The 22,755-nt window shown below is 46.2% G+C and overlaps 1 protein-coding gene and 1 pseudogene across 2 annotated transcripts in view; both read right to left on the bottom strand.

Annotated features, from left to right (window-relative positions):
• SP7 (Sp7 transcription factor) overlaps positions 1–22,755 on the bottom strand; it is a 75,274-nt gene that overhangs the window by 35,068 nt on the left and 17,451 nt on the right.
• LOC307209798 (small ribosomal subunit protein eS21 pseudogene) lies at positions 17,748–18,912 on the bottom strand (annotated as a pseudogene). The gene is made up of 2 exons: positions 18,902–18,912; positions 17,748–18,123 (listed from the first exon to the last, which is right to left on the bottom strand). The product of its transcript is annotated as a small ribosomal subunit protein eS21 pseudogene (transcript).

The following is a 22,755-nucleotide window of genomic DNA, read 5'->3' as shown; positions in this document are numbered from 1 at the left end:
TTCTATTTACTCAAAAGCCGAATAAAAGTTGTGTGAGAACTTCAATACATAACAAAAGTTTTGTGCTTCGGCCACCGAAGGCAACATATATTTGAGCTGTACAGTGGTACCTCGGGTTACATACGCTTCAGGTTACAGACGCTTCAGGTTACAGACTCCGCTAACCCAGAAATAGTACCTCGGGTTAAGAACTTTGCTTCAGGATGAGAACAGAAATCGTGCTCCGGTGGCGCGGCGGCAGCAGGAGGCCCCATTAGCTAAAGTGGTGCTTCAGGTTAAGAACAGTTTCAGGTTAAGAACGGACCTCCGGAACAAATTAAGTACTTAACCCGAGGTACCACTGTATTTTAATCCTGTCCTGCCTACAATGATCCCAGATGCCAGCAGACAGGACCTACACTTTGCCTTCAAAACAATCTTGCAAGGTAGCTTAAGCTGAACAAGGGTGACTGGCTGAAGGCTACCCAGGACTGAGCAACAATTTGAATTCACATAGACTAAGGACACATCCACACGATACCGTTAGAGCACACGCCTTCCCCCAGAGGATCCTGGGAAGCGTAGTTTACCCCTCACAGAGCTGCAATATCCCAGTACCCTTATCAAACTATAGTTCCCAGGATACTTTGAGAGAAACCATGTGCTTTAAAAGTATAGTGTGGAAGTGAGCATAGCACAACTCACTGGCTACTGCAAGGAACTAGACCAATTCTTCCTTTGGAAATGGCTCTTCGGAGAGAAGGCTGCATCTGGGCAGCTGTGCATTGTGCGAAGAGACAACTGGGAAGGGACAGGCATGGTGCTGCTGGCCACCCTTTTATTCATTGATTTATCTGGAGGAGCCCTGCCCCACAAAAAGCATATTTAAAAGATGCCATTTCCACAGCAGTTTACAGTGCAATCCTAACCATGTACCGTATTTTTCGCTCTATATGACGCACCCGGCCATAGGACGCACCTTGTTTTAGAGGGGGAGAACAAGAAAAAAAAATCTCCCCCTCTCTGCTCAGCGCCCCTTCAGCGAAGCAAAAGGAGAATCGGAGCCCCTTCCATTTCTCCTCCCACTTTGCTGAAGGGGCGCTGCGCAGCTCTCCCTCTCTGCTGATGCCAAGAGAGTCTTGCTCTCCCGGCTTCAGCAAAAGGAACCCAAAGCCTTCGGAGCGCAGTGCAAGTTCCCGCTGTGCTCCAAAGGCTTCGGGTTCCTTTCGCTGAAGCCAGGAGAGTCTTGCTTCAGGCAGCTATCCCTGAAGCTTCAGCGAAAGCAACGCATAGCCTCCGGAGCGCGGAGGTAGCGCTCCCTCTGCGCTTCGGAGGCTTCACGTTGCTATCGCTGAAGCCAAGGAGCCTGCATTCGCTCCATAGGACGCACACACATTTCCCCTTAATTTTTGGAGGGGGAAAAGTGTGTCCTATAGAGCGAAAAATACGGTAAATCCTAACCAAGTAAATTCTGTTGGATACAACGGGGCTTATTCCCAGGTATACAGGGTTAGGATTACAGCATAAAAATTTGAGACTCTTGACAAGTTTCCGCTGTGCAAATTTATCCCATTGAATCTGTGCGCTTAGGTTTCCCTGCTGCTGGTTGGCGGAATGGCTTTTATTTTTGCCTTATTTAGTTTTCGTGTGTTGACTCCTCATCTTTTTTTTTATTTAAAAAAATATGGGTAAGGTCCTCTGTCTGCAACCCCTTTCTCCAGGAAGGGAGCAGGAATTAGCATGCAAGTGTGCCCCACAGCTGATGATGAAATCCACTGGTCTGGACCTGCAACGGAACGACACAGAAAAGCCATTTCCTTCCATGTTTATAAACAACAACCCTTTCCATAGTTTAAAAAAATCATTACTGTACCTGTTAAGTAGATACCTTTGGACCATGTAATTTAAAAAATGTTAGGATGCAACTGAGTACATGTTCGCTTTGTTGGTTTTGCTTTCTGCATGAGTCAAAAAGGGCAGAGACGGTAGGGAGGCATGGAATTTGAAATCCAGGATGACGGAGCCTCCATTTGGAGTTGCAGGTCTGACTGGGACAAGGAAGAAGTCCCGGAATAAGGCCCCTTCCAAACTGTTGCTCTTATGTGGCGGAATTCAGTTGCATACTGGCAAATTCAGGTTGCACTGTTCATTTGTTGCATGTCGGTTAAAACCTTTACAGCCAGCATTGTAAAAATCTCTCCGCAAAAAACAAAACAGGAGGATTGCTCAATAAACAGATTGTCTGTAAGCGACCTGAGAGACAAAGGCCCCATTTGCAGGTCACAGTAAACCAGGCATGGCCAAACCCGGCCCTCCAGCTGTTTTGGGACTACAACTCCCATCATCCCTAGCTAAGAGGACCAGTGGTCAGGGATGATGGGAGTTGTAGTCCCCAAACAGCTGGCGGGCCGGGTTTGGGGATGCCTGTAGTAAACCATGGCTAATGGTTTGACAGTGATCAAGGAGATCGCTTCGGTTTCGCTGCTCTCCTAGTGATAGCAGGAGTAACAAACCACAACAGGGCAGCCACTTGACTTTGGATTGTCTGGAGTTTTCTGGTTCAGAAGTAGCACTAAGCCAGAGATCATTGTTTGTTGCTCCTGCTAGGCACTGGCGGAGGAATTGGAGTGCGGGGGGAGCGCACCGCTCCCGGCAGCGCGATCCTGGTGGGGTGCCATCGCGGCTGTCCCCCCGCCAGCACTGGACGCCACACCCGCCACTGCTGCTAGGGAAGGATTGGAGCTCATCTCGCTTTATTGGCTGAGGGAGCCGACATACAGCTTCCGGGTCATGTGGCCAGCATAACTAAGCTGCTTCTGGAGAACCAAAACAGCGCATGGAAACGCCGTTTACCTTCCCGCCGTTTACCTATTTATCTACTTGCACTTTGACGTGCTTTCGAACTGCTAGGTGGGCAGGAGCAGGGACCGAGCAATGGGTGCTCACCCTGTTGCAGGGATTCGAACCGCCAACCTTCTGATTGGCAAGTCCTAGGCTCTGTGGTTTAACCCAGGAACCACGTGCACATGTACAATAAACCACTGACTATGGCTTACCCTGTGAAGGCAGCCCCAAAGTGGTTGCGAACTGGAAAGATTGAGTTTAGAAGAGCACAGAGCGCAGAAGAGTTGCTGAGCAGCAGTAGCGCCTTTGGATAAAGGAGACCTCGCCATTGCTCTCTCACCTCTTTCCCCATCCACTGATGGTAAGGATAAACAGTAAACTGGTTCCTCCATGGGCTTATCTCCCAGCTAATCAGTTTGATCTGCCTTCTCCATCCTGAGGGCAGTACTGAGGCGGAAGGGTGTGTGAGCACAGAGCCTTGCTGGTTTAATACGCAACCCCTTCCTCCAACATCTGGGGTGGCAGCATCAATCTGGCATGATATAGGCACACTCATAGGAAATATCACATGAGAGTCCACGGAGGAATAAAAAAGAAGGAAATAAATTATTAGCCAAAGTCATGTTGCTACCGAAAACCTGTAACTCACGAAAGTGGGAGGAGGGCTGGTGGTGGTGTTGGAATGTTGAGAGCAACAAATATTTACAAAGAAAGAAAGAAAATGAACTGGACAAAACCAGACTGCATTTGCAACATGGGGTAGGGGGAAAGGCATATGGCTGTACTTTATCTTTAAAATTGTCATTGCAAAGATTGGTAATCGGAGAATGTTTTTCAAGAAATCAAATTTCAAGAAATCAAATCTTCAGTAGCTGCTTGAAAAAGAAGTCTCCTTGTATGCCACAACAGCAGCAAGAATACTCATTGCAAAGTATTGGAAAACACAAGATCTACCCACCCGGGAAGAATGGCAGATGAAGGTGATGGAATACATGGAACTGGCTGAGATGACTGGCAGAATCCGGGACCAAGGAGAAGAGTCGGTGGAAGAAGATTGGAAAAAAATTAAAGTTTATCTTCAGAAATATTGTAAAATTAAGGATTGCTAGAAAGATGTTGGGAAAAGAAAATTATGTGGTTTTAGCAGAAATGACATAAAGGATTAAGTAAAAATGAATTGGTGAAAGAGAGAATGTAAAACTATAGTATATTAAGATAAATTATTAAGATAAAAACAAGGTTGGAAGGATTTGCTGAAATAACAAATTGATTTAGAATACAAAAATGGGAGGTGTGAGGAGGTCAAGGAAATAAGCAAAGGAAAGAAAGCTATGTAAAGGTTTGATCTGTTCTTTTTTATTGTTTGTATTTTTTCTGTTTTTTTATTTTTCTTTTTTCTTTTTCTCTTTGTAATTCTTAAAATTCGAATAAATATTATTATTATTATTAAAAAAAGAAGTCTCCTTTATTGGTAAAGCAATATTCCAGGGTTTTGGGATTTTTTAAAATCAAACTGAGATTGCAGGAATTTGTGTGGATTTACATTATTGCAGCAGTAGCAAAGAAAGTCAGTAACAGAAGGGGTATCTTTTGACCAAATGGAATATAATAGTCTGGCCTTTCTTTGACTTTGTCTACAGCTACCCTCCAAAATCTTTGTACAGTGGTACCTCTGGTTACGTACTTAATTCGTTCCAGAGGTCCGTTCTTAACCTGAAACTGTTCTTAACCTGAGGCACCACTTTAGCTAATGGGGCCTCCCGCTGCTGCTGCGCTGCCGGAGCACGATTTCTGTTCTCACCCTGAAGCAAAGTTCTTAACCCGAGGTACTATTTCTGGGTTAGCGGAGTCTGTAACCTGAAGTGTACGTAACCTGAAGCGTACGTAACCCAAGGTACCACTATACATTGGTACCTCTGGTTGCGAACAGGATCCATTCCGGAGGCCCGTTCACAACATGAAAAGAGCACAACCCTCAGCGGTGCATCTGCGCATGCGTGGGTTGTGATTCACCGCTTCTGCACATGCGTGTGACGTCATTTTGCGCGTCTGCGCATGCACGAGTGTCGAAACTCAGAAGTAACCCTTTCCGGTACTTCCGGGTCGCCGCGGGATGTAACCTGATAGAACATAACATAAAACGGAAGTAACATGAGGTACGACTGTATATGCGGACAGATTTTAAAATTGTATAAAAATTGTCGACTATTGTTTAAGTATATAGATACAATTTTGAAAGCCAGCAAGAAGCAAGCCTCAGTAAGGAGCCGAAAGACAGCCTACAATGAATTGTTGACGGAGATCAAGATTTCTTGGCCTTTGACCTTGCTGGCTGGGGCTGATGGGAGTTGGAGTCCAAAATATCTGGAGGCAACACCATTGGCTACCCCCAGCATAGTTTATTTCCCAGACAGTATGACGCAAGGTAACGTGGCAGGCTTGCATACAATCATATCCTTGTTCAACTGGTGTAACCCAAAGATTCACGGTGGCACTGCTAAGACTGGAGTACACACACACACACACAAAATCCTGTATCAGGCCTTCTGGATGGAGTAGCAGGAAAAAAAGGGAAAAAAAGATACCACCACAATCTGATTGGGACTTAAACATAATCTAATATACCAGTGGCCTCAAAACAGGATACATCTAAAACTCCCAACTTAAGTATTAAAGAACAGTTATGCAAGGTTTGGAAAACTGCTGAAATGGCAAAACTCCCAAAAGGCATCCATATAAGGCAGAAAATGTACCCGATACTTTATAAAAATCATTATTAGATTCTGTAAACATCAGAACAAAATGAAGATAATCAATACAATCTTGCCCCAGTATTTAATATCTCTGCAGCTGTTCCAAGTCAAGTCAACCGAATCACATTAACTCTTTATTATTCTTCCCTGTGCAATCATAACTTTGATATTTTATTTGGTATTCAGTTTTTTTTCTTATATTCAAGAAAAACAGGCTGAGGATCTGTGTTGTGTCCAGAGATTTGGCACTGGTGCGGTAGCTGGGGCAAGGCGGTGCTCTCTTGATGTCTCTCTGCCCAGTTACTGCTGGTGTAATAAGCTGAACAGTGCTGCTAGGGCAGAAGGCAAGGAGCTCAACAGTAGGTGGCGCCAGAGCCAGTGGTAGGTGCAGCCTGAAGCAATGACAGGCAGAACCAACAAAATGTGTTCCCATCCTCCACCCTGCTGAGTCCTTGAAGGGCAATACCAAAACAAAGGAGGAGGAAGCTGAGCAGCAGTGCCAACATGAGCTCCCAGTAGCACATACCAGTGTGCTACATACAGAATACCAGTGCAAAGTTTATTCATTTAAATTCATTTAAATTTATTTAAATTTACAAACAATCATCAAGCAAACAAATAGAATAATTTCCATAAGTCCCCTTGCCCTTCCCTGCTCCCCTTTGTGGGTCCTTATGTTAACTTTTTCCTCCTCCATCTTCTCTGTTAATGCAATTCTATTAAATCTCCAATAAAACCATCGTCCAACATTTAACTGCAAGCATCATTCCAGTCCTACTAGTAATTTGAATTGTTTACAACGAATCTTTTAGGTAATTATATATTTCCCCCATTCCTTATTGAAATTTTGGTCTACCTGATTCCTAATTCTTCTGGACAGTTTTGCCATTTCTGCAAGCCCATCAGATTAATCTTCATCTTCTCTGGTAGGGACTTTGCCTTCTTTCCATCTCTGGGCTAATAGTGTCCGGGCAGCAGTGGTTGCATACATGAAAAGTCTCTTCTGGTCACTTGGAATTTCAGCACCTACAATTCCTAGAAGAAAGGCTTCCAGGTTTTTTTTTTAAAAGGTTGTCTTAAACACACCCACCCACCCCTGTTCATTGTCATCTCCCAAAATACTTTTACCACTTTGCAAGTCCACCATATGTGGACTTACATTTCCAGCATGTAGTTGATCTTGTTTTATACATTTTAGCTAATTTTGCTAGGGGTTAAATAGGTGTGATATAGGCGTCTTTCCAAGAATCTGGCACCCTCCCTGTGTTTAATATCCCATTCATTACATATTTTAATGGTAGTGCCAGAATACCAGTGCAAAGTTTAGAGGTGGTAAGTAACTACTGTTACCAGCTTTGGGAAACATGTGTTTGTGTCTTTGTGTGCCTCCACCTGACTCTGAGCAGTGTTACAGAAACCCTGTTTCTAAATATCCTCTAGGTAGCAGAACAGATTTTCCATAGACCCTCTTTGTGTACTCCTTGGCAACCGTCCACCTTTGATATGACTCTTCAGGCATGGCTGTTGAATTGTTGCTGTTTAGTCGTTTAGTCGTGTCCGACTCTTCGTGACTCCATGGACCAGAACACGCCAGGCACTCCTGTCTTCCACTGCCTCCCACAGTTTGGTCAAACTCATGTTGATAGCTTCGAGAACACTGTCCCACCATCTCATTCTCTGTCGTCCCCTTCTCCTTGTGCCCTCCATCTTTCCCAACATCAAGGGCTTTTCCAGGGAGTCTTCTCTTCTCATGAGGTGACCAAAGTCTTGGAGCCTCGGCATGCATATTTGTGGTATGGCAAGGATAAAGTACAAAGGTCGTTCAAAAACCATATTGTCAGGAAAGCGCTGTTTAATGTTTGGATCAGATACAAAGATCTTTTGGAGAATAAAACCCCAAGGTGGCTTTCTCCAATGGAGGCTAAGGCCTTAAAAAAACTTAACATGGAATCTAAATGGCCAAAATATTGTGAAATTTTGGAGCAGGAGGGAGATAAATGGAAATTGCAGAGTTATGAGAAACTTAAAGATAAGGTGCGTGACTGGTTACATTATTTTCAAATAAGAGAGGCCTATAATGTGGACAGGAAAATTGGCTTCCAGGTGGAAAAATCGAAGCTGGAAACAGAATTATTAGAACCCAGGGTTAAGGTATTGTCGAGAATGTATAACTTGCTGCTGAAATGGAATACTGAGGATGAAACGGTTAAATCTGCTATGATAAAATGGGCACAAGATATTGGTCATAACATTATGTTTGCTGACTGGGAACGGTTGTGGACCACCGGTTTGAAATTTACGGCATGTAATGCCTTAAGAGAGAATATTATGAAAATGATGTATAGGTGGTACATGACCCCAGTCAAGCTTGCAAAAATCTATCATTTGCCCGATAATAAATGTTGGAAGTGTAAAGAGGTTGAAGGTACATTCTTTCACCTTTGGTGGACGTGCCCAAGGATTAAGGCTTTCTGGGAGATGATTTATAATGAAATGAAAAAGATATTTAAATACACTTTCCTAAAGAAACCAGAGGCCTTTCTCCTGGGCATGGTCGGCCAATTGGTGCTAAAGAAGGATAGAACTTTTTTTATGTATGCTACTGCAGCAGCAAGAATACTCATCGCAAAACACTGGAAGACACAGGATCTACCCACCTTGGAAGAATGACAGATACAAGTAATAGACTATATGGAACTGGCAGAAATGACCGGCAGAATCCGAGATCAAGGAGAAGAGTTGGTGGAAGAAGACTGGAAGAAGTTCAAAGTTTATCTACAAAATCATTGTAAAATTTATGAGTGCTAAGGGCAGTGTAAATGAAATGATGGGGATCCAGTGATTAGGATAAGGAAGAGTACAAAGGGAAAGATAAAGGATAAAACGAATTTGAATGAGCTTGCTGAAAAAAACTTTTAAAGTGGAATACAAGAAGGGAAGGCGGGAGGAAGCAAGGAAAATAAGGTTTTGAAGACTAGAATGAACCAGAGTGGTCTTTTAATGTTTCTTTTATTATTATGTTGAATCTTCTGTATGTTTTTGTTTTTATGTTTTTTGATATTGTTTGTATTTCTGATGTCTGTTGTTTGTTGTTCTGAAGTTTGTTATATTTTGTGAAATTTAATAAATATCATTTAAAAAAAAAAACAACAAAGTCTTGGAGCCTCAGCTTCAGGATCTGTCCTTCCAGTGAGCACTCAGGGCTGATTTCCTTCAGAATGGAGAGGTTTGATCTTCTTGCAGTCCATGGGACTCTCAAGAGTCTCCTCCAGCACCAGAATTCAAAAGCATCAATTCTTCGGTGATCAGCCTTCTTTATGGTCCAGCTCTCACTTCCATACATCACTACTGGGAAAAGTGGACCTTTGTTGGCAAGGTGATGTCTCTGCTTTTTGCAACAGGCCCATTTTCTCAGTGGATCAAGCAAGGTGTGGGACCGTTTTGTCTCTGGTTCTGAGTCATTATTGTAGCTAAATTGTTCCTTTGAAAGAATGGGCACAGCAAAGATGGCAAGTTAAATGGGTGTGATTTAAGGAGATTGTAGGTGCTGGTCTTCTTGAAGCCTTACCCAACCCTCCTTTATATTTCTAGTTGCACCCTTGGAGTGCAAACCAAACTTTGATAATGGTAGATCCATCCAGGCAAGTGATTTAAGATAATACAGACATGCTTACTCTGCACATGGCTTGAGAGTGTAAGTCTTCAGGTTGTGTCCTCAGGAGTTGAAACCCACAGACTCCCTTACCTCCTGCGGCAACATTTGCCAGGAACCTCATTTTGATGTCATTGTTTGCTGTGGGGCCCTTCTACTCAAACCCTCCCCTTTCCATGCCCTCCTTCATTGTGCTAGCGCCATGGCAACAAGGTCCTGGATGAGGAAAATCCATCCTGCTCACAGGTTCCTGGTTTTGGAGGTAGAAGACAAAAGGATCCACAGGTGAGATAGGCCTTGGGCAAAAATGCATGACAAAGACACATTCCTGCTTAACAAAAGCATGGATGGGAGGTTGGGGAGCAGAGCAGCTAATAAAGGAATATCTCCTAAATAGCCAAGGGCATTTTGAGGAACTTGCAGAGGATGCTGGTGGTGTGAAGAAAGTTCTTATTCATTTTTAAAGTCAGGATTGCTCCTTCAGGTAAAAATAATAATAATAATAATAATAATAATAATAATAATAATAATAAATTTTATTTATATCCCGCCCTCCCCAGCCGAAGCCGGGCTCAGGGCGGCTAACAACATTAAAACAGTATGACATTATAAAACATTATAAAAATGAATTAAAATCAAAATTGATGGCAACCATAAACTAAAGCTTTGTAAAGATTGCCAGAGGAGGGGGTCAGGCTGCGCCCTGACCAAATGCCAGGTGGAACAGCTCTGTCTTGCAGGCCCTGCGGAAAGATGTCAAGTCCTGCAGGGCCCTTGTCTCTTGTGACAGAGCTTTCCACCAGGTTGGAGCCGCAGCCGAAAAAGCCCTGGCTCTAGTTGAGGCCAGCCTAACTTCTCTGAGGCCTGGGACCCTCAAGGTGTTTTTATTTGAAGATCGTAAGTTCCTCTGTGGGGCAAGAAGACAGGCCGTGCATCATGGGAAAAAAGAAAAGAAAAAGAGGACACAGGTTTGAATATGTTAATTTATATGCATAGATGCAATTTTAAGAAATGCATCTCACTCACAGCTAGGAAAGACTGTGCAGGCAAACTGTGTGCCCTGCTCACTTTGCTGTCCAGCTGCTAAGTTACTGTTCGTGGGCAACTTCAAGGCCTCTCCTGCCTTGTGGTCCTGGACTGGATAGCTTTTCAATTAGAAGTCTTTGTCAAACAGAGGACTGACATCCTTTCAAACAGGGGACAGAGCTCTCTGTAAAGTAGAATGGCCACTTTAAAGGGGCACACACAGAACAATTTAGCTTGGACTAGTTACATCTTAGGAACGCGGGTGGTGCCCAAAGAGCCTAGGGCTTGCCGATCAGAAGGTCGGTGGTTTGAATCCCTGCCACGGGGTGCGCTCCCATTGCTTGGTCCCAGCTCCTGCCAACCTAGCAGTTTGAAAGCACGTCAAAGTGCAAGTAGATAAATAGCTACCTCTCCATTGAGAAGGTAAACGATGTTTCTGTGCACTGCTCTGGTTCTCCAGAAACGGCTTAGTCATGCTGGCCACATGACCTGGAAGCTGTACATCGGCTCCCTCGGCCAATAAAGCGAGATAAGCGCCGCAACCCTAGAGTCGGTCACGACTGGACCTAATGGTCAGGGGTCCCTTTACCTTTACCTTTAGTTACATCTTAGGGACGCGGATGGCGCTGTGGTCTAAACCACAGAGCCTTAGGCTTGCCAATCAGAAGACCAGTGCTTTGAATCCCTGTGACAGGGTGCGCTCCAGTTGCTCGGTCCCTGCTCCTGCCAACATCAAAGTGCAAGTAGATAGATAGGTGGGAAGGTAAACGGTGTTTCCGTGCGCTGCTCTGGTTCGCCAGAAGCGGCTTAGTCATGCTGGCCAAATGACCCAGAAGCTGTACACTGGCTCCCTCGGCCAATAAAACGAGATGAGTGCTGCAACCCCAGAGTCGTCCCTGACTGGAGCTAACGGTTAGGGACCCCTTTACCTTTATCTTTAACCATTGCACCCTGCTTATGGTTTAACTGATTAAATCAAGTAGCAGAAGCTGGGTCTCTCTCTCTCTCTCTCTCTCTCTCTCTCTCTCTCTCTCTCACACACACACACACACACACCCCAAGCACTAACTAATACAAACAACAGACACCATGTTCCCTACCTAAGCTAGAGAAAGGGTTGCACAGCTTCTCTCTCTGCCATGTGAATTATCACACAAATGGGCTCATTGCACAAGGGCCTGTAGGTTTGATGCTCCCACATCTCACCTGAGGTGCTCCCAGTCCTTTGCCACAAGGAGCAAAGTTACCTCAAAGTTGCTACCACTCAAGAGTAGACCAGTCATAGAAGCCTAGGGGACGAGATCCATTTGCCCCCCCCCCAATAAAATATTGAGGGGGCCAGGCACCCCCAAAGTTGATGGCCATTCAAATGATGTGTACGCACCTCACCTTGTGATCGATTATGCAAGGAGGGGCTTACCTGGGCTCTCCAATATTTTATTCAAGCTTAGAAAAATGGCAGATGAAGGTGATGGAATATGCAGAATTGGCAGAACTGACCGGGAAAATCCGAAACCAGCGTGATCAAGTTTTGCAAAAAGACTGAGGTAAATTTGTACAATATTTGAAGGACAATTGCAAACAATTAACAACACTAGCAGGATTGATTTAAGAAGACTTGTGTAGGATTTATACCTTTTAATATTTATTTTAAAAGGTGATAATTGGAATGATTGAAAGATGAACAGGAAGAGGTACAAATGCTATGACTTAGAAAGGAATTATGAAAACCATGAGGGGGGAGGGAGGGAAGTTGATCAGCTCTTATGAGCGAAATTAATGTGAATAATAAGAATGTATTTAAATATTATAATAAAAATATTTCATTCAAGCTGGCACCCCTGAGGCCAGTTGCTGTTGTGTATGCTAAAAGGTTAAGTTGATGCTGTTTGGCCTCAGGCTCCTGCAGTTTTCTTCCAATTGCAGCTACCGTGTGGTTTTCCCCTCAGTCTAGTTATATTGCAATAAAATAAGAGTGTGTTGAGGGCCTAGCTATGTGGCTATCACAGTAAAATAGGGTTTTTCCCCCCCTGGGTGTGGGGGGCCTAGGGCACAAAGGCCCCTAGGTACAACTCTGCCAATCAGACCTCGAGGCCCTTATCCTCCATAAGTCCCCTTGCCATTCCCTTCGCCTAGAACTTCAACCAAGATGGCTGCCACCAACAGCGATTCCTATGGGACCCTTTGGTCCATTCAGAGTTTTGCGGTCACCCGACCAAAGGGAGTGAGCTGAGGAGAAATGAAAGGGTTATAAATAAACACAGCATTTAGGTCCTTTGGCTGATTACAGGGCAGAGCCGCAGTCTGGCTGTGCAGGAAACTTGCTCTCTTATTTTAGCATCTTGTGTTTTGGGTGACCCGACTCCCAGGGCCACGAGCGGAGCCAATCTCAGTTATCTCAATACTGTTGTTCCATGTCAGTAAAGAGATATTTGGAACGGTTGGAAGTCCTTTTTATTCTGCGTTCATGATTAATTGTGCTCATGAGGGTGCTGAAGTGGTTATATGTGATCCCACTCTCTTTTTTATTGTTGTATTTTTCAATTTTATAAACATCAAATAAAAGCAGAAAGCAATACACATATCCCCTTTGACTTCCCTCTCCCCTTTTGTGGATCCTTACGTTATAATTTCCCCTCCTGCATCACCTTTATAATTCCAATTTTTAACTATTCTTCAGTTCAAAATTTTAACTACATATTTTAAATCAATCCTGCTAAGTAATTTAATTGTGTACAGTAATTTTTCAAATAGATCATATACTTCCTCCTTTATTAAAAATTGATTCTTCCTGGTTTCTAATTCTTCCCGTAAGTTTTGCCATTTTGGCATAGTCCAATTTTTTCATCTGCCATTCTTCCTGACTGTATCTTCCTTCAATCTATGGGCTAGCAACATCCGGGCAACTGTGGTCACATACATAAACAGTTTTTTTCTGGTCCTTCGGTATCTCTGCACCTAATATTCCTAAAAGAAACGCTTCTGGTTTCTTCCCACTTTCAACACGTTTCAGGGTGAGAGGCAGCTTTGTTTCTGGTCAATGTGTCTCTTGTAACTTCCTGCTGAAATCCTCTAATTTTTATGCCCCGAATTCTTTATTTTCTGCCCTGCTTTTGTTGCACTGTAGCCCATGCAGACAACGTGATAGCACTGGGGTAGCATCGCAGAACAACTAATAAGGCTGAATGATGTGTGGAGAGTTCAGTCTAAATCCATCGCTAGTTCACTATTATTGCTTCAATGGCATGTTGCTAATGTTGTTGTTGTTGTTTAGTTGTTTAGTCGTGTCCGACTCTTCGTGACCCCATGGACCAGAGCACGCCAGGCTCTCCTGTCTCCCACAGTCTCCCGCAGTTCGGTCAAACTCATGCTGGTAGCTTCGAGAACACTGTCCAACCATCTCGTCCTCTGTCATCCTCTTCTCCTTGTGCCCTCCATCTTTCCCAACATCAGGGTCTTTTCCAGGGAGTCTTCTCATGAGGTGGCCAAAGTACTGGAGCCTCAGCTTCAGGATCTATCCTTCCAGTGAGCACTCAGGGCTGATTTCCTTCAGAATGGATAGGTTTGATCTTCTTGCAGTCCATGGGACTCTCAAGAGTCTCCTCCAGCACCATAATTCAAAAGCATCAATTCTTTGGCGATCAGCCTTCTTTATGGTCCAGCTCACACTTCCGTACATCACTACTGGGAAAACCATAACTTTAACTATATGGACTTTTGTTGGCAAGGTGATGTCTCTGCTTTTTAAGAGGTTGCTAATACATCCACAAAAAAAGAACAGTCTGGAGGGATTTCCTCTGGTTCTTTCTCCACCCTCTCTCTCTCTTCCAAAGCACTGCTTCTGTCACAAGACAAAAGAGAAAGTATCTGGTCATAGAATGAATGGAAATGTGGCCAGATGTGACAACAGTGAAGAATATGTCTGGAACCAATAGAGGCAAAGAGAGTAACGGGCTGACAGTCTCCGGAACGGAGGTGTCACTCACAGGATGAGGTTACCAGATGCCCCTCATAAGGAGAGCGCTGTGGGGTCAGGCTGAAAGCTCACCCAGTCCAGCATCCTATTTCTCACAGTGACCAACCAGATGTCCCTATGATAGGCAGCTCACAAGCAAGGCAGTTATCTCCCCACTTGTGATTTCATTTTGAAAGGCATGCTGCTGCTTCCAAATCATAGCATGTCTGTACAATATGAGTTTTAAAAATTGTTATGTACTAAGCTTAGATCCTAGAACAATAGGCAAGTAGGATCCTCGAATGCAACAACTGATTGGCTTGCAGGAAAAGACCAAGCAGGCTCCAGTTAATCAGCCTATTAGGCTGGTAGGATCATAGAACGCAACAGCTGATTGGCCTGCAGGAAAAGACCAATCAGGCTCCAGGAGGGAAACAGAATCAGCCAATCAGACGGGACTCATTGTGTAAATAATGTATATAAAAGCCTGAGGTTTTTTGGGGGGGCAATTAAATCACTGTTTTACAAGCTGCAATAAAGAGCATGAAATCACTACAGGACTCCGAGTATATTTCAAAAATTGTTTCTAAATTGTATTTTAAGCTGGTGGTAATCCACCCTGGTACCTAGGGGTGAAAAACAGGTCGTCAGCAACAACAACATGGGGTGCCCTTTATTGCCAGACCTAGCTGTAATCCTCACAGCAGTCACCAAGAGAAATGAGGCTACATTCACAAGTGATGTTTAAATGTACTGTTGCATTTTTCCTCTGCCTTAAATTTCTTAAAGCGCACATTTTTGAAAGGGTGAAATGTAGACTTTCAGTCAAAAAATAACATTTCTCCTCTGCTTTTGGTACAACAGCCCCATTCTGGAATCAACAGCATTCTGTGCATCGACGTCCTAAAATTAAACAGAGTTGGGCAGGTATTTGAAACAGGCCAAAGGCAGAAAGCAGTATCAGAGGTCAAAGTAAGGCCAAAGGTCATTCCCAAAGGAATCGACTGCAAGGGACTAACACAAGGATGAACGGAGGAGGTAGTATCCTGAGCAGCAATGGGAAGGCGAGGCTGTGCACACATTTTCAGAGCTATTACCCCTCTTTTTAATACAGTAGCTCTAGGCGCGTTTCGGCAAGGGGATAACTAGAAAAGCATAATTAAGAAACAAAAGGACATACACATCTGCTGAATGAGCTTTCAGGTCCCTTCATGGATAAGGAATTGGGTATTTATTCCCAGGTTTAGATGAAAGCGTGTCAAAAACTCATCTTCATCAGAACTTCAAATGGCGCAGGGATAATAAAGTACCGTATTTTTCGCCCCATAGGGCGCACCGACCCATAGGGCGCACCTAGTTTTTTGGGGGGGAATAAAAAAAAAATATTTCCCCCCCAGACGCGGGTCTGGGGCGGGGGAAGCCCGAGCTTCCCCCGACCCCAGCCCCCAGAACAGGCTGCTATCCGCAAGCCATGAGAGCCCGGCGGGAAGTCGCGCCAGTCTCCCCAGGCTTGCGGATATCTGCTCGAAGCCCGGGGTGTGCTCCGCTGCGCTCCCCGGGTTTCAGGCTGCAGGCTGCTGTCCGCAAGCCGTGGGAGCCCGGCGGGAACTCCCGCAGGCTCCCAAGGCTTGCGGATAGCTTCCTGAAGCCTGGAGAGCGAGAGGGATCAGTGCGCACCAACCCCTCTCGCTCTCCAGGCTTCAGCGAAAGCCTGCATTCTCCCCATAGGACGCACACACATTTCCCCTTCATTTTTGGAGGAGAAAAGGTGCGTCCTATAGGGCGAAAAATACGGTAGTTGTATGTATTGCAGCATCTTTCATGAAAATTTTACATCTGTGCAAAGCTCTGTCCAGGCAGGGTGTGTGTGTGTGTGTGTGTTTATATTGCACATCTTGTCGACCGGGACTTGTTTCAAAGTGGCAAGTGACGCTGCTTCTCTTACCACTACAGTCTCCAAAATAATTGCCCAAGCTTCTGCTCTGCCAAGGCTTGTTAGAGGACACTAGAGCAAGAATTGGATCATAACTACTCCATTTAAATCACATGGTTTGCCCCAAGGAATCTTGGGAACTGTCGCTCATATCTAATAGAGCAACAATTCCCAGCACCCTTAAAGGTAAAGGTAAAGGGACCCCTGACCATTAGGTTCAGTCGTAGCCAACTCTGGGGTTGCGGCGCTCATCTCGCTTTATTGGCCGAGGGAGCCGGCGTACAGCTTCTGGGTCATGTGGCCAGCATGACTAAGCCGCTTCTGGCGAACCAGAGAAGCACACGGAAACGCCGTTTACCTTCCTGCCGGAGCAGTACCTATTTATCTACTTGCACTTTGACATGCTTTCGAACTGCTAGGTTGGCAGGAGCAGGGACCGAGCAATGGGAGCTCACCCTGTTGTGGGGATTCAAACCGCCAACCTTCTGATCAGCAAGTCGTAGGCTCTGTGGTTTAACCCACAGTGCCACCCGTGTCCCCCCAGCACCCTTAGTAGACTACAATACATTTCTGCCATTGGTTTTCTGCAGTTTCATACAGCTCAGTGAATCTCCTTTATCACAGATGCCCGAATCACCTCTGATATGTCCCTTATTTTTCAAAATGTGGCATTTCAACCCATGCATGGGATGTGCATATCTGATATGCCCTAATTCTGTCCGCTTTTTCAAATGTGACTCTCTGGTTTCAACCATGAATAGACTTTTCTTCCTCCCTCTTTGTCAATTTCCGTTCTCTCCAGGGGAGGCAAGGACTGTGGAGGGTACATCTTTGGGTGGTAGGGGGCCCGGGGGGGGGGGGGCGGGCGGGCGGGTGGCGCGGGAAGGGAATATAATTGAAGGGAGTGTTCTGTGCGGGGTATACTTTGTAAATTAGATTTCTAGTGGAATCCAATTTGGAGCAGACAGCGCCGGGTTGACAGCTACTAACTCGATTACCTGCACCTTCTAATGTTCATTCTGTGGGAATTGCCAGCCAGCTCAGCTTGCAAGGCGGATGGGTTTGATTTAGCAATGGCTTCAGTGGGGCATTTGCAGATTTGGGGAGGGGGGAACAAGCCCTGCGGTGAAGTGAAGCCATTGCGTTTCCCTCAGCCTCGACTGAGATGCTCAAGGCAATCGAAAGACGCATGGGCAGCACCGCTTAGGAAGCCGCACCACTTCTCAGAATGCATAGCTGCCATGTCATGCTTCTTCTGTCAGGGCTGGGCCCAATTCTGCCTGATCTGGGGTTTTAAGCATGTCCGCCCCACTGGTCTTCAAGCTCAGGAGCCTGGACAGCACAGTTTTTGTTTTTTGTTTTGCTTTCCAACAGTTTTATTTTACAGTGGTACCTCAGGTTAAGTACTTAATTCATTCCAGAGGTCCGTACTTAACCTGAAACTTAACCTGAAGCACTACTTTAGCTAATGGGGCCTCCTGCTGCCGCCGCGCCGCCAGAGCACGATTTCTGTTCTCATCCTGAAGCAAAGTTCTTAACCTGAAGCACTATTTCTGGGATAGTGGAGTCTGTAACCTGAAGCGTATGTAACCCGAGGTACCACTGTATAACAAATTTCACATCATGCTTCTTCACCATGCTTTAGAAATTCTTGGATATTATACCATCGTTCTTTGCAAGGCGCAGGATTGAGTCCTCAGATTCCCCCATTCTGCGAATTGCTCCACAAATTGCCTACGTTTTGAATTGGCCATTGACTCTGCCTGTGACTTTATCAGCCTCAGAAATATCCATCTGGATGGAAGCATGGTCGTTAGCACCAATTATCCGGTTGCTAGCAGAGCATTTACGAGGAACGTAGAGATCCACAAATTCCCCAATTCCCCAGTGTCGTTCTGCATTGTGTTTTTCTAGGGTTTTGCCACAAGTGACGTGCAACCAGAAATCGCTCCTCACACGCCACGAGCCCAGGCCGGAAAGCCTGGACAGCTCAGTTAGTTAGAGTGTGGTGCTGATAAAGCAACTTCTACACTAAGAAGGAGGTGGGGTTGCGGGCTTCACGGTCCCTCCACACACACGACAGCCCCACACGTTTGGGGGAATTCCCGGCCGTGTCACCCCCTAGCTGGCCAATTGGCTGGCTCGGGGCAGGGCCTGCCCTATAAAGGCAGGACGCGGCTGGGGATCTCCCTCTCTGCCGCCCACCCTATAAGGTTTTCTTTTTGACCTTGCTATGGACCTTGGTTGGTCGCCATTGAGGGGCCTGGTAGGAATTTTTCCACTTGGCAAATTGGCACCAGCCACTTGGTTTTCACCTAAAAGGTAAAGGTAAAGGTACCCCTGCCCGTACGGGCCAGTCTTGACAGACTCTGGGGTTGTGCGCCCATCTCACTTAAGAGGCCAGGGGCCAGCGCTGTCCGGAGACACTTCTGGGTCACGTGGCCAGCGTGACATCGCTGCTCTGGCAAGCCAGAGCCGCACACGGAAATGCCGTTTACCTTCCTGCTAGTAAGCGGTCCCTATTTATCTACTTGCACCCGGGGGTGCTTTCGAACTGCTAGGTTGGCAGGCGCTGGGACCGAGCAGCGGGAGTGCACCCCGCCGCAGGGATTCGAACCGCCGACCTTTCGATCGGCAAGCCCTAGGCGCTGAGGCTTTAACCCACAGCGCCACCTAATCATCACAACTTCCTGGGTATTGGCGGTTAGGCATTGGTTCAGTTCTGTAGATGGACGGGGGGCGGGGGGTAGCGCCATCACCTGCCCCGCATATTGAAGGGTAGTCCGCTAAAGGATTCCGGGAAGCGTGGCCCTGTCCAAAGTCTAGGGAGGCGAGGGCCTAAGGCACACCTCCTATTGGTGACCCCGGGGGAGATCCTGGTTGATGTGCATCAGTAGGACTCCCCCTACTGGTGGTAAACCCTTCCTGGACTTCAAGCAGACGGGCTGGAGTCGGATATAGTCGGTTAGGACCAATGCCTAAGCCAATACCGCTCATCACCTGTAACCAATAAAGTTGTGGCCTTTTTTAGCCCATTAACCTTAATAATTGTGTCATGTGTCATTATTTCCACCTTGGGGGGGGGGGGTCAGGAACTCGCCATGCAACATCAAGGTTGCAGGTTCAATCTTCCTGCATTTCAGGGGGTTGGAATAGATGATCCTTAGGGTCCCTTCCAAGTCTAGAATTCTATTATTCTGTGGTTAGCTCTTGGGAGAGTGAAGGCACCATATCTCAGAGAATTGCTTAGGGCAGGAATGGGGAACCTCAGGCTGTGCATTGCAGGGGGTTGGACTAGATGGACTTTGGGGTCCCTTCCAGCTCTACAGCTCAATGACTGAAGAGACTCTTTGATCGTTCCCATTCCATGAAAGATTCCAAAGAGACAGAATTAGAACAAGGACCATGAATGAAAACTGGCTTACTGTTCTGATGTAAACCGCATTTACTTGGAAGAAAGTTCTGTTGAAACCAGTGAGACCGTTGAATATGTTCAGGACCGGGATATCTGTGCAGTGGAAGTTGGTGGTTAGAGATTTTGGGGTTGTATTTCTAAGATCTGAGAAAGGAACTAAGTATAATGGTTTAGAACAGGATGGCGTAAAGCCCTGGAAGGGAAGCGGGATTTAGATATTTAGAGTGAGAGTTGGGAAGATTCCTGGACTTTATCCCCAGCTTTGCCACTGGGCTTGGCAACCCTGTTTTTGGATGCTTTCCTAGAGGTTTCGTGTCATGAAGAAATGTCTTTCAGAGACTAAGAGACCCAGAGACGAATTTGCTGCGGAGTAGCAATCAGATTTTTTTTGCTGATAACAAAAGTCGATCTGATTCTCCGTTTGTATTCATCCTGAGAATTCCCTCTACTGGTTTTAATTCTTCTAAGTAGCAATAGGGCCCTGGAAATGAATCTTTAATTCTTGGAGGCTCCAGAATAATCCTACAGGGCTCACAGGCAACCTGAGCTGCCACTAGCAATGCATGCTTAAAACATTCCTGCACAAGTTTGTGACCCACTGAGCTGAACACAGCCTACCAATCTTGGAAAAACCTGAATCTTGAATTTTCAGTACCCCATTTTTCTATTTTGCAAAGTGTATGTTACTGTAAAAGGGACGCGGGTGGCGCTGTGGGTTAAAACACAGAGCCTAGGGCTTGCCGATCAGAAGGTCGGCGGTTCGAATCCCCGCAATGGGGTGAGCTCCCGTTGCTCGGTCCCAGCTCCTGCCAACCTAGCAGTTTGAAAGCACGTCAAAGTGCAAGTAGATAAATAGGTACCGCTCCGGCACGAAGGTAAATGGCATTTCCGTGCACTGCTCTGGTTCGCCAGAAGCGGCTTAGTCATGCTGGCCACATGAAGGTAAAGGGACCCCTGACCATTAGGTCCAGTAGTGACCGACTCTGAGGTTGCGGCGCTCATCTCTCTTTATTGGCCGAGGGAGCCGGCGTACAGCTTCTGGGTCATGTGGCCAGCATGACAAAGCCACTTCTGGCGAACCAGAGCAGCGCACGGAAACGCCGTTTACCTTCCCGCCGGAGCAGTACCTATTTATCTACTTGCACTTTGATGTGCTTTAGGTTGGCAGGAGCAGGGACCGAGCAACGGGAGCTCACCCCCTCGCGGGGATTCGAACTGCCGACCTTCTGATTGGCAAGTCCTAGGCTCTGTGGTTTAACCCACAGCGCCACCCGCGTCCCTGCATGAATTAGTTAGCTGTGTGCAAATATATACATTATTTTGATGCAACTTTCCATTTCCCTTTTTCCATATTTGTGTTAATTGGACACAATGCAGACAGCTAGAGCCGGATTATGAGGGCTTCAGTTTAAAGCGGCAGCTGAGTGAGATCAGCTTCAAATTCCAGCCTGAGACCAGGGGCATACTGTGCCTCTCTACTCTGGCTTGGTAAGGCTAGGATGGGCTCCTAGCCTTACCAAGCCAGAGTAGAGAGGCACAGGCCTGAGACTCTGGCGGCCTAGATGTCATAGGAGCCTGTCGGTCAGCAATCACCCAGTTCAAAGATGGAGTTAACTTTTATTAGCAAAAACATGATCTCCATAGACTTGATTGAATGTCAGGCCTAATGGGCAGAGTAGCTCCTTACTGGCAGTCGGAAGAAAATCAGATGCCGAGACTAAAATTCCCCACCTTCTCAGGGCTTTTTCCAAGCAATCAGAGACTGAGCCTTCATGCAGCCAAGCAGCTCTTCTGCCCTTTTCATGCCTCTCCTGGTTCTGGGAAGTGGCAAGTGGGGAGAGAAGCTTGTCACAGGAGGGGGAGACACTCGTGACTCTTTACCAGCCTGGTCCATCTCTGCCTCTTGGCCTCTCTCCTCCCACCCTCCTGTTTCAGCTTCTGCCTCTGATTCTGGACTGTTCTCTGTCACAGACTCTCTCAGCTCACTAAGACCTGTTACCTCTTCAGCTTCTGAAATTTGGGGCGTGGCTTCTGCTTTGTGTGTGTGTAGAGTCCTGGATTTCTGCCCTGAAGTCCTGCCCCCTGATGGCACCACTGAGGAAAGCTTGTCTGAGCAATGGGCATAAGCTAAGCAACAGAGGAAGAATGTGCCATTTCAGTGTCTCAAGCTGCATGGGAACAGGGCTGGTTTAAAAAAACAGTGCTGACAGGAGACATTTTACACTTTACACTGGCACCTTCTTTTTGTACCTCCAGCCCCTCTCCCAGAGGAGGCGGCAAATTAAGTCCACGCACATCTGGGCATTGGCCCCCCGTCAGCAGGAATGATGTCTGAGTCATGGCTTTGCATGTCGCTACACACCAGCAGCTAAGCACAATAAAAGGGAGGCAGGAGAAATCTGGCAGAGCCTCTGTGAAGACACCCACAGTAGCAGATTGCGACGAATGCTTTTCCTTCTGCTTCTTAAACTGGGAAATTAAAAGCAGCTGAGGGGAAATCCAAATGTTATCTCAACCGCGTAGCTGCTGCCGATAATCACTTCCACCAAAAATCGTTTCCACGTGCTCAGCGCTCCACGTGGCTGTGGTAATGTATGGAGGATATCCTGTTTACCAGCCCCTTCATACCCCCCCCCCCAAAAAAAAGCTAACCCAAGTTGCTGGTAAATGGGTGCATCTTTCCCAGGAGGTGGGACTTTTACTTATTCTTGGACTCTTGCTGCATCTATGATAGCTGCACAAGTGTGAAAGGCACTTAATGTGTGGTACCCACACAACATTATTGAGAGATGCAACACACATCCATCTACATCAAGGGTGGGCAACCTCTCCAGTCCAAGGACCACATTCCCTTGCAGGCAACTTTCCAGGAGCCAGTCACATGCCAGTGGTGTGCAAGGCCAGAAGTCATAGAAACTAACACATTATAGAAAGACAGACAGACAGACAGACAGACAGACAGACAGACAGACAGACAGATACAGTGGACGCTCGGGTTGCAAACGTGATCCATGCAGGATGCACATTCGCAACCTGCAGCGGCGCGTCTGCGCACGCACGGGTTGCGATTAGGCATTTCTGCGCATGAGCAAAGCGCAATTTAGCGCTTCTGTGCATGCGCAACAGCCAAAACCCGGAAGTAACCCATTCTGGTACTTCCGGGTTTTGGCGGTCCGTAACCCGAAAAAACACAACCTG

The sequence above is a fragment of the Podarcis cretensis genome (assembly GCF_951804945.1).
Source record: "Podarcis cretensis genome assembly, chromosome: 2".
Lineage (NCBI taxonomy): Eukaryota > Metazoa > Chordata > Lepidosauria > Squamata > Lacertidae > Podarcis > Podarcis cretensis.
This window is presented reverse-complemented; position numbering and strand designations above follow the sequence as displayed.